Source organism: Pezoporus wallicus, unplaced genomic scaffold (assembly GCF_028554395.1).
Source record: "Pezoporus wallicus isolate ANWC-B61680 ecotype Strahan unplaced genomic scaffold, APGP_CSIRO_Pwel_v1 contig_1181, whole genome shotgun sequence".
NCBI classification, from domain to species: domain Eukaryota; kingdom Metazoa; phylum Chordata; class Aves; order Psittaciformes; family Psittacidae; genus Pezoporus; species Pezoporus wallicus.
The window spans coordinates 2102244-2112380 of NW_026641428.1; the positions used below are offsets into that span (position 1 = coordinate 2102244).

The window sequence follows — 10137 nt, forward strand, 5'->3', positions numbered from 1 at the left end:
GACTACGATTAGGAAAGCAGACCGGAGTGTTTAGTATCAGAAAACGACCGCGAATTAGGCAAAATATTTAGGGCACGAGCAGGTGATAAAAATAAATAAATAAAATTACGCAGCTGCCTCAGAGAGGTTTACAATTTAATAAAATTTAAAACGATGGTGGGAAGACTTGGGGGGGGGGGGGGGGGGGGGGAAAAAAAAGGAAAAGATCCTCTTACCTGGAGATTTGGTACAAGAACCCGATAGGTTAGAGTAGCATCGATCCGATGTGTTTGCTGATGAATGGGGACTCGGGTTAAGTGAAGGTGCCTATGATTTGAAATCATTCCAAGTTTTTGAAGGGAAGACTGACTGCAGCCTCTGCCATGTTGGAATTTCAAACCCAAAACAGCTGCTTTGCAAGGAGCCAGCATGCCAGCAGCTGGACGCCTGCGCAGAGCGCCGCCGAGCCAAATTCAAATCACTTTCACGCGAAGAGCCAAAGATCAGTTTTCAAAGGGGGAGCGTCGCTGGGGGCGGGGGCGTTCCGCGGCCCTGCGCGCCAGGGCCGCAGCTTCCCGCGGGGGGCGGCGGGGCGCCCACGCCGCGGTCGCGCTCCGGCTCCCCGGGGCGTCGGGACGGGGACAGCGGGCAGCGCGCTGCCTTCGCGGCGGCGCTCCGCGGCGGGGCTCCCCTCGGGCGCGGCGGCGCTCCGCGGACCGGAGAGGCGGGGGAGGGCCGGGGCCTAGCGGCGGCCCGAGGCCGCGGGGCAGGCGGGCAGAGAGCCAGCGGCGGAGGTTCCCCCGGCCGCGGTCGTCTCTGCTCCGCCGCGGCCACCCCGTGCCTCCCTGCCTGGGGCAGCGGGGCGCCCCGGCTCGGCCAGCGGCGGCCTGCGCGGCTGCCCTTGCCGGCCGGCTTCTGCGCCGCGTCCTCGGGCGGCCGTTGTCGGGGCTCACTGGCCGCCACCGCCTCCCGCCTGAGGAAAATGGCCGGGTGGAAGTGCCCCGCGCGCCGGCGGCCTCGTCCCGGCCCGGGCGGCGGCCGGCGCCGCGCAGACGTGCCCCGTCCCCGCGGTGCTCCCGGGGAGCCCCAGCCGCTGCCCGCCGGAGTCCGGCCGCTAGTAGCCGCGGCGAGGCATTCCCGGTAGCCGGCAATGGCTGAGGGGGCCCCGGCAGCCACACCTCCCTCTGCCCGCACTTCCCCAGCCCCTGCTCGGCGGGGGATGGCAGGGAGCCAGCTACCCCGGCCCACAGCTGCGGGGGACTCCCCTTGCATAAGAGGGATTCCCCGAGGGGCTGTTAGACGGGCTTTACAGGCTCTTTATGCCGGCAGGGAAGGCATAAAGTGGCCACACAACACAAACTGGGCCCTCCTTCTCATACACCGGTTACGCTGTCTCTCGCAAACGGGTCTTTCTCCGGCGTGGCCGACCCGCCGTGCCCGGTGCTGCCGGGCACCCTGTGCCCTCCACGCCATTCCTGCGCCCACCCCCTTGTTAATGCAGCTGCGGGAAGGGCAGCGAGGGCTTCCCACCGGACAGATCTGCGTTCTTGGTTTTACACCTGATGGGACTATCAGAGCATTTTTACCTTCTCTAACGGTGAAGAAGCCACGCTGTCCGGATGCTGTTCCTGGGCTCTGGCTTAGGGTCCTTCTGGAACGCTTTTACTTCCTCTCTTCCTGGTCCTGCTGAGGAGTTAAGGATGGCTTGGGAGGGTTGTTTATGCGTCCTGGATGTAGACGGGATGTATTAAATTTTCTTAGTAAAAAAAGAAAGATGCAGCGTGAGTATAGGCTCTGGAGAAGGCAGAGGAGACCAGTCCCAGGAGATTAGCATCTGGAGGAGTGGGAATAGGCTGTTTTCCTGGCTGTTTTCCTTTCCAGTAGCATAGTAGGCCTAAATAAAGCTCACAAGTAGTTGCCAGCAGAAGCTGCTGTAAACTGTCAGCCAGTCCCTATCCTATCGTTTAACAGAAAAAGAGGACCAACAGGCCTGTCTGGTTAATGTGGCCCATGAAGTGATTCAGTTAACCCAAAATTCTTTTCACCAGCTGAAGAATGTTTTGGAAGGCCAGAGCCCCCCCAGGTGACAAAGTTGTGCCTAGAGAATGGAAATAAAAGGACAGAGCAAAACAGCTGGACAAACTTCTGCTTATTCTTTCAACAGCTAGGGATAATGCTAGCACTGCTACACAAGGCGGAGAGCACTGCTAGTGGAATAGCAAGGTGTCCCGAAGCAAGGAGCTGGTTCTAGAGCAGATACAGCTTTTATTCTATCAAATCTGCTTTTGCTTGTCATCATGTCCCAACTAAAACAATTCATACACATGAAAACACAGTTTAGCTGAATGTTGGGATACAGACAGCTATTTTTAGAACTTGCAACATAGCTATAGCAACAGAAGTCTACAGAAATCACTTTTAGACAGCTGCCCAGAACAGCCAGTGGATGAGAAACCGCACCACAACCTGGCTGTCGCCCAAGCTGAAGCGTGCTCTTCTCACACATTTTCCCTGCCATTAGCAGTGGGCAGCTATGAGCAATGGGTCCATAGCCTAGATCAGCCAATTACTCATGCAGATAGCCACCTGTTGTCCCTTCTACAAGAGCTCAGGGATATTGAGTGGTGGCTTTGTCATTAACGCAAGCAGACAATTGCTCCAAATGCAAGTAACACATTAGCAGCCTCTGGTGTTCACTAATTAACTATAACCAAACTATACATATTATATTTAGTCTCCAATGCTTAAATCTGCAGCACAGCATATTGTTTCTGTTGGTGTTGCCAGCAATGAGCGCTGAAAACAGGAAGTCATGGTCCCAAGGCCATGAGGTTGGTCTAAATATCATATCATTAAATATAATAATTATTCTTTCTGTTATTTTTTACAACTGAATTCCTTTTCCTACTTTTTCTCCAAAATAATGGCATTGTGCACTTTTTTTTTCTCAAGTGAAAGATGATTTTTTTTTGCGCAATTATAGAGCTCCATGCCTTGTAGTGGTAGGAAGACAATGGTGACTATCATAAGGCATTGTTAGATGAGCACCAGAGCTTTTGAAATTTTCTGACCAGCAAAGAATATATTTATCAATCTTAGTATTGCATTAACCTCAGTATTTTCATTTTATACGCCGGTATTTTTCTTCCCTTCAGGCTTCTAATGCGACATTAAAATAGTCTGAATTGAAACTGTAGCCATGCAGTATATGTTTGTATGGGTTGACATTCATCTCTGTGCAGAAGGTCAGCATAAGGCTTATGTACTGTATTAAGTCCTTATTTTGAGGTCTGAATTAGGCTGAAGTGAAGGCCTTGTTCAGCTCATCTGTACAGGGATGAATTCCACTCTTTGTTTAAAAAGCCATCAAGCAGTCCTGATCCTTTTGAATGGAAAATTCTCACAGACTTTCAAACTGGGAATGTAACTTTGAGCCTATTTCAACATCTAGGTGAAACGTTCACAATGAAATTCAAAACCACATGAAACTTGCCTGGTTTCAGGTTTTGTTACAAACTCTAAACTCAGACCAGGCTCCTTGAAAGGTTCACAGACCTTTTCAGCAAATCTAGATTAATAACATTTAAACCATTTCAATTGTGAAAACAAAACAAAAGAAACTAAATTCCCAGAAAACAAAGAACAAGAACATCTAGCTATGCTACTGCGTCAGTTCTCCCAGTGATGCTGATGTGAAGCACGTGGATTTTGCAATTACTATTTATTATATATAGTAAAGGTTTTTAAGAGCTATAATATAAAAAATGGTGTTTTGTGAAACACTCTGTAGTGCCTTTACCTTAATTACATGAATTTCATTTGTAAATGAGAGGAAGTTTTCAAAGTGGCAGACAATGTCAGAGTTCTTTTAATGCTGTTTGGCAGCATCTGTGCTCCCCTTGCTTGCTGGCAGCACAGACCTCCAGGACAGGGCCTCCTGCCTGCCTTCATCCCTCTCTGCTGGGGAATCCCTTCAGTCTCCCACTCTCAGATCTCACGTGAGGCAACCACAGCTACAATTGCTACTATGATATGCTGCAATAAACAGCTTGCAAGTGCTTTTTCTTGGAGTTGTGGTCACTGGTAAATACAGAAACTATTTTCTTCCTTTACTAGGGGCACAATCTGTTTAAGAGCTCAGGCAACTCAAAGGGAGGATATTTATACCATCTGGGTCCTCACTGAGCTGCTGAAATGGCTCCAGATCCCATGTGCTAGGACAGTTCCAGAATGTGTATGGCACGATAGACATTCACAGGCCTCCCTCATCAGGTGGCAAATACTTCCTCTTCTCTCTCTGACTGGAGTAGTCAGTCTCAGAAACCTCAGTCTCTTTAGTTAAGGGTATACTTACTGCCTTTCAGGACCACCTTTTCTGTGTGTCAGCCAGACTACAATGGCTGCTTCAACTTGTTAGAGCTGAGTTTTCAAGAGGCAATGACACCTTAAATGTGGGCCTTTAAGATATTGCTAAATAGGAATCATAAGTAATGGTCTCTTTCTTACATACAGGCAGCTAACATTTAGTTGAATTAATGCCCTAACAAGCCCCATGGCAAACAATGGGACAATGGTCAAACGCAGAGGGGGAACGCATTCCAATTACTAATGTTACATGTTGCTTGCAGGTTCTTCGAAGGAGATTTCAAGAGCTGTAATCCCCCTCCCTTCCAGCCATACTGCTGTTCTGCATAGTTTGTCTGAAGCTTCAAACATGGCCAAGCCCTAGGTTGGTGACTAAGCCAGGATCACACAACATCTTCCTGGGCTCCTTTAGCACACAGCATGATGGCTTGTGTACTGGCCAGTGCCTAATACAACAAAACATCATATTGACCGTAGGCCATACTTAACATAATTCCTTACTGTGTCAGAAAGAAAAACTTTTATGTAGTGTATCTGTCCCTAGAGGCATTTTTTGCATCTTTGCCATTCTTATGTAAAACCTGGTAACTCTTACAACTTGTAACCACCTTGGGCTAGATTCTGGGGTTTTGAAGAGAAACCATTTCCAATATTTTTGGTCTCGTTTGTTTCTTTGGGATGGGGATGCGGTTGCCTTGATTTCAGTGAGATTTCTAGCCATACCCTTTGTTGGTCATTCTCTACAATCTTTAATATCACAAAACTGTTAGTCTCTGAAGTAATTTCCATTTCCCATTTTAGTCCTGTAGGAGAAATTGATTGCAACATCCAAGAAAAATATTCATTTACCAAGTGCACTGTATAACAGAACAACATATAAATGTTTGTCACATACACATCTGACAAGACCTATGCCTTCTGGCATTTCTTGAATTTTGGATGCTTAATATTTTTACTTTGGTAGCAAAGTAAATTTTAATACATTTTCATTTTTAATACAACTTCTCTATTTTTTAGAAAGCAGATTTTAATACAGGAAGTCTCTCTTAGGTAACTGTAGGAAGGAGTTGGATTTTTTGGGGGGTTTTTGCTCTCTATCTTATTTTGTACTGTGGTGTTCATGAACTGGGTAAGAACCACACTAATCCCTGTCATTTGCCTTAACAAAAACATTAATAACTTGTTCTACTCACTTAAACTATCCTCTCCTCATTTGAATTAGAGGAGGATGAGGTGCCCACATGAGGCCAAGTAGTATTCAGAGACATTTGACAGTGACAATGGAATATGGAGACACAGGAATGCCAGTTACAGGCACATTATTTTTCTTTTTCCTGTCTCTAACTTATTTTTTCCTTTACAATTACTATCTTTGCCTTGGTGCCAGCATCTTTCTTATTCCCTTTCTGATTCCATATCTCAATTGCAATGCTTTCCGTTCAACCCCTTTTCTAGAACCAGTGACATTCATAAGTCCTTCTCCTAAAAATTCGGTGCATTTTATGACCTTTGACTTCTGCCTTTTTTCTGTGCCCAAATGCATTTTCCTTTGTTTTGGTTTGGATTTTTTTCCCCTTCCTTGATGGTCTGCCTTTTCTGCATTCTGGTCAAGCTACTTCTTATTCGATATTGTCTGGTGATTTGCAGGAAGAAGGCTGAGAACATCTGATAGACACCTTTATTCTCTTTGTATTTAGGACCACTGGCAATTGAAAAGAAAAATATGAGAGCAAGTGTTGCTCAGATCTGCAAGCCCCAGGAAAGAATACATCCACTGCAGACAGAATCTTTGAAGAAGCTGGTAAATGAAATATGCAAACAATTTTACAGAGGATTGGATTTCTTCAGACTGAAGAAGACCTTCATAGGCCAGTGAAAGAGGAATATCTCTTCCCAAGCTCTGACCCACTACAACCAAGTAGTCAACAAAATATTTCAAAACTTTCCTAACATGAGCAAACAGATTTTCCCTGAGTGCATTCTGAGAAACAGCTGACCATATTGCTAAAAGTTTTGAAAAAATAGCCCAAGGCAGATATTTGGCATGAAAATTGCTGCCCAGTGGTTTATGTTTGACAAAGTTACAAGCACTGGAAAAAGGTTCTTACAATGGAGCCTTGACTCTAAGTATCACACTCTAAAAGTCTACAATTAATGATTACCAACCACAAAAATGTATTTTACTTAATGCTTAATTACTTAATTTAGTCAGTGCCTAGAAAGAAAAAAAAAAAAACCCACTTTATTTTGGAGGGGGAGTGGAATGGTGAAAATTAAACAGTAGTATGCTTACAAAACTGCAGGGTTTTTTGAAGTGCTTTTTCCAAGCACTTCATATGGTCTTCTCAGAAGCATTTTGTATCTGATCTCCAAATACAAATTTACCCTACAAATGAATGGAATTAACTTTGGAATCAAAGGAAAGAAAAACATTTAGCATAACACTGAAATTGCTCAAAAATCACACATACACAGAGAAAAAAAGTTTACCTGGTAGATTACATTCTGTAGGATCTGCATGTCCCATAAAATACCTGCAGTGCTTTGTTTGTATTGCTTTAAGAGCAGACTTTTACCCGCTTTTTCTCCTTTGATAAGTAAAAGTTCCTTTACTCTTAGACAAACATTTTGCTCTAAATTATGCTCCTACACCATATGATTGATCTTCACAGAATAAAATTGTTCTTACAGAAAAATTAAGACAATGTTTATGACATATTGTTTTAAACATTGTCTTTAGTGTTACTGTGAGTGTATGTGGGTAATGAAACATTATCAATCTATCTGTGCCGTCATCTCTAAAGCTTTTAATTCTCTAAAGCTATTCAAACATGCAAAAAGTTTTTGACTGTTCTTGCTAAGGATTCATCTTTAGGAATGTCATGTTTATGAGTGTTAATCAAATATCCAAGATATAATACCTTTCCAAAATGGAAAAGCATCAGCATATTAGACAACTATACCTTACATTTTTGAAGAAGAAAAAGAAAAACCTATTCAGACTTCTAACATATCTATTCAAATAATCTGAGCAACACAGCTGTTCTACATATGACACTCTTCCCTTACAAGAAATACGTTGTCTCACTTAGGAGACAAAGAAGCTAATAAAGGAAATTAGTACAGTTGGGTGTGGTACTATTGAGAGCATCCTTCACCCTGCCTGTAATGCAGTAACAAAATCTTGCTAACTTGTACTTTCTTCTTCTTTCTTCTTCCAACTTCCTTAGAGAGCTCAAATTTGCTAAATGCACAACACTGACTGCAATCAACAAGGCACTTAAGTATGTGCTTAATTTTGTGCACAAGTAGCCACATTACAGTAAATGGAACTTGGATGCTCAAAGTTAAGCACACACTTAAGTGCTTTGCTGGATCAGGGCCAGAGCATGACAATTTGCAAGTTGTCCACTGCACAGTAAGAAACCACAAACCTTAAAAATCCTGTAGAAAACTTCTCCAACCCTCAGATCAACCATACCAGAGACAAGGACAAAAGTATGGTAATAAGTAGCTTCTGCATTCTTTCCTTCTGTTACAAGTCACTAGACTGGCAGCAGTACTTACAATATAGCAAATTACCAATACAATAAATTCTCTTAATAAGTATCCATAAAATTACAATTTATTTTAAAGATCATCGTTTGCAATTCTATTCTCATAAGGCCATTAGACACATGGGTCTTTTTAATTTTAAAAGATCTGCTAATAGTTCTCACAAAAGACTTTATTCGAGACCTTGACCTTAAATTGATAGAGTTGCACAACTTAATCAGAATTAAACATGAGTCAAAGTACTGTACAATATTATCATGGGGGTCAACATAGTCCTTCAGCAGTCATGCACAGGATGCTGTTAGTACCACAACAGTGGATATCAGGATTCTGATTCTGGGGATCTAATCCTCTAAATTAAATGTGTTTGTTAAATGTTTTCTATTACTTATTTTGCCAAAGAGGAAGGGAACGGAATTGTTGATGACATTTCTTCCTTCTATGCGACCAAAAGGACTGAAAAACAGCCTTAATCTTTTCAATTCAGTCACAGCTTTTCAATCTAAAATGAAACTTTGTACCCACTGTGCTACACACTTCATTATTTAATTTTCTGACTAAATGGACATGGTTCAGCACTTCTCCAAGACCCTTTTCTTTCTTCAATAATCTGAAATTACCATTTTTTTTTAGGATTATAAGATACATTTTAGATCTAATTTGCCTGACTGTTGGCATTATTCAGATATAGGGAGCTTCTATGTTTTTCCAACACATAAGTTTCTTCACAAAAATTAGCAGGGTGAAAGAGCAAGTAAGGACACACTGCCCCAAGTCCGGTTTTCTACCTATCTACAAAGTAGTTTTCACACTTTCCATGACTGTGAATGTCTGTCTTTCTCGATTTATTTTTTTTTTTTTAATATTTTATTAGGAAGAACTGAAAAATTCTTTTCTATACTGCCAGTGCATGTGCTAGGGGAGGCGGGTGTCAAGGAGCCAAAAGCACATTCCAAGCTAATTCTGATCTCATTTACAAGGATGAAAATCTGGAATTAATCCATTGAGTATAGCAGACGTGTTCTGGGTTTACATAAATGTGATCTTACATTTATAAGTGAAATCAGTGTTTTCTTCTCTGACATTCACATGGCTTAAACCAGAAACATTTCCTAAATAAAACAAAAACAAAAACAAAAAAACCAACAAATCATCCAGTTTGGAAGATTGGCATAATTGCATTCAAGTCAATGGAGCCGTAGTAATTTGCATTAGCTGATGATCCAGGTGAAAGTATATAAAAGTTTTCAAAGCAGACTTTTTCATTTAAAACTGCATTATGTTAGGTGCACTGTTGATGTTCAGAATTAATGTGCAAGCTGTTAATCTCGCTAGACCTGGATTTAAAATTAGACAATGCAATAATTAGTTTGGCACTATAATTCTGCTACCTAGAGGGTAATAATGTAGGTCATAAAATACCAGTGATCAGCACAACTTTTCATACAAAACAAAGAATCTGTATTGGGAGGGAAGGTAGGAGGGAGGAGAAAAATTAAGAAATAGGTTGTTATCAGAGACCAAACTGGGCTGTGAGGTACTGTACCACCTCACAAGATGCTGTGTTGCCTATGTCTACTTATGTTTGTCAGTTCCCAAATGTGCACATGATTCTACAGGGTATAACGGACCCACAGATGTCTACAGGCTCTCTTTCTGTACTGTTTTTATGTTGGCTGTTCATTATTCTTCATATCTCTATTATAAAAAAATTAGGAAAACTATTTTATATAATTCTCCTTTTTTTTTTTTTGCTTGAAATATAAGCATTATGCAGAACAAACAGTTTACAAACACACAGAAGTACAACACTATAGTATATGTATCTTGATTTGTTTTCTTGACAAATGACTACTGGCAACATCAATAATTCAAAGGGAGAAACAATGAAAATATAGAGGTATTGCATTTGTATATTTCTTTCTTTCCTGTCAGTCATTCTTGATAGGCTTTTATATAAACATAAAGAAAAGTAGGAAATCATCAAGTCTGAAAGCTAGTGTTGATAAACACTTCTCGTACTATTTAAATGGTCAGGTTGCTTAAATATACACGTTTTGAGAGTATCTCATACATGCATCTCTGTTAAGAAAACAACATTATATTAGCTTTTATACAATCAGACTGTGTTTGTGTAAGATATACAGCATAGTTCAGTGAAGATGAGAGTGTATATACAGGTGTGCATACGTCTGAAGTATCTCTATGCTTCTTATACTATTAGAAAGTGCACATTCG

At 42.0% G+C, this 10137-nt stretch overlaps 1 protein-coding gene across 5 annotated transcripts in view; it reads right to left on the reverse strand.

Annotated features, from left to right (window-relative positions):
• The window catches only part of FIGN (fidgetin, microtubule severing factor), a 100554-nt gene extending 99969 nt beyond the window's left edge, over positions 1–585 (reverse strand). For all 5 annotated transcript variants that reach the window (XR_008974124.1, XR_008974125.1, XM_057423701.1 and 2 more), the window contains exon 1: positions 216–585. The gene's annotated coding sequence lies outside the window, so the exon portion shown is untranslated. The remainder of the gene's footprint in view (positions 1–215) is intronic.
• Positions 586–10137: the final 9552 nt, after the last annotated feature.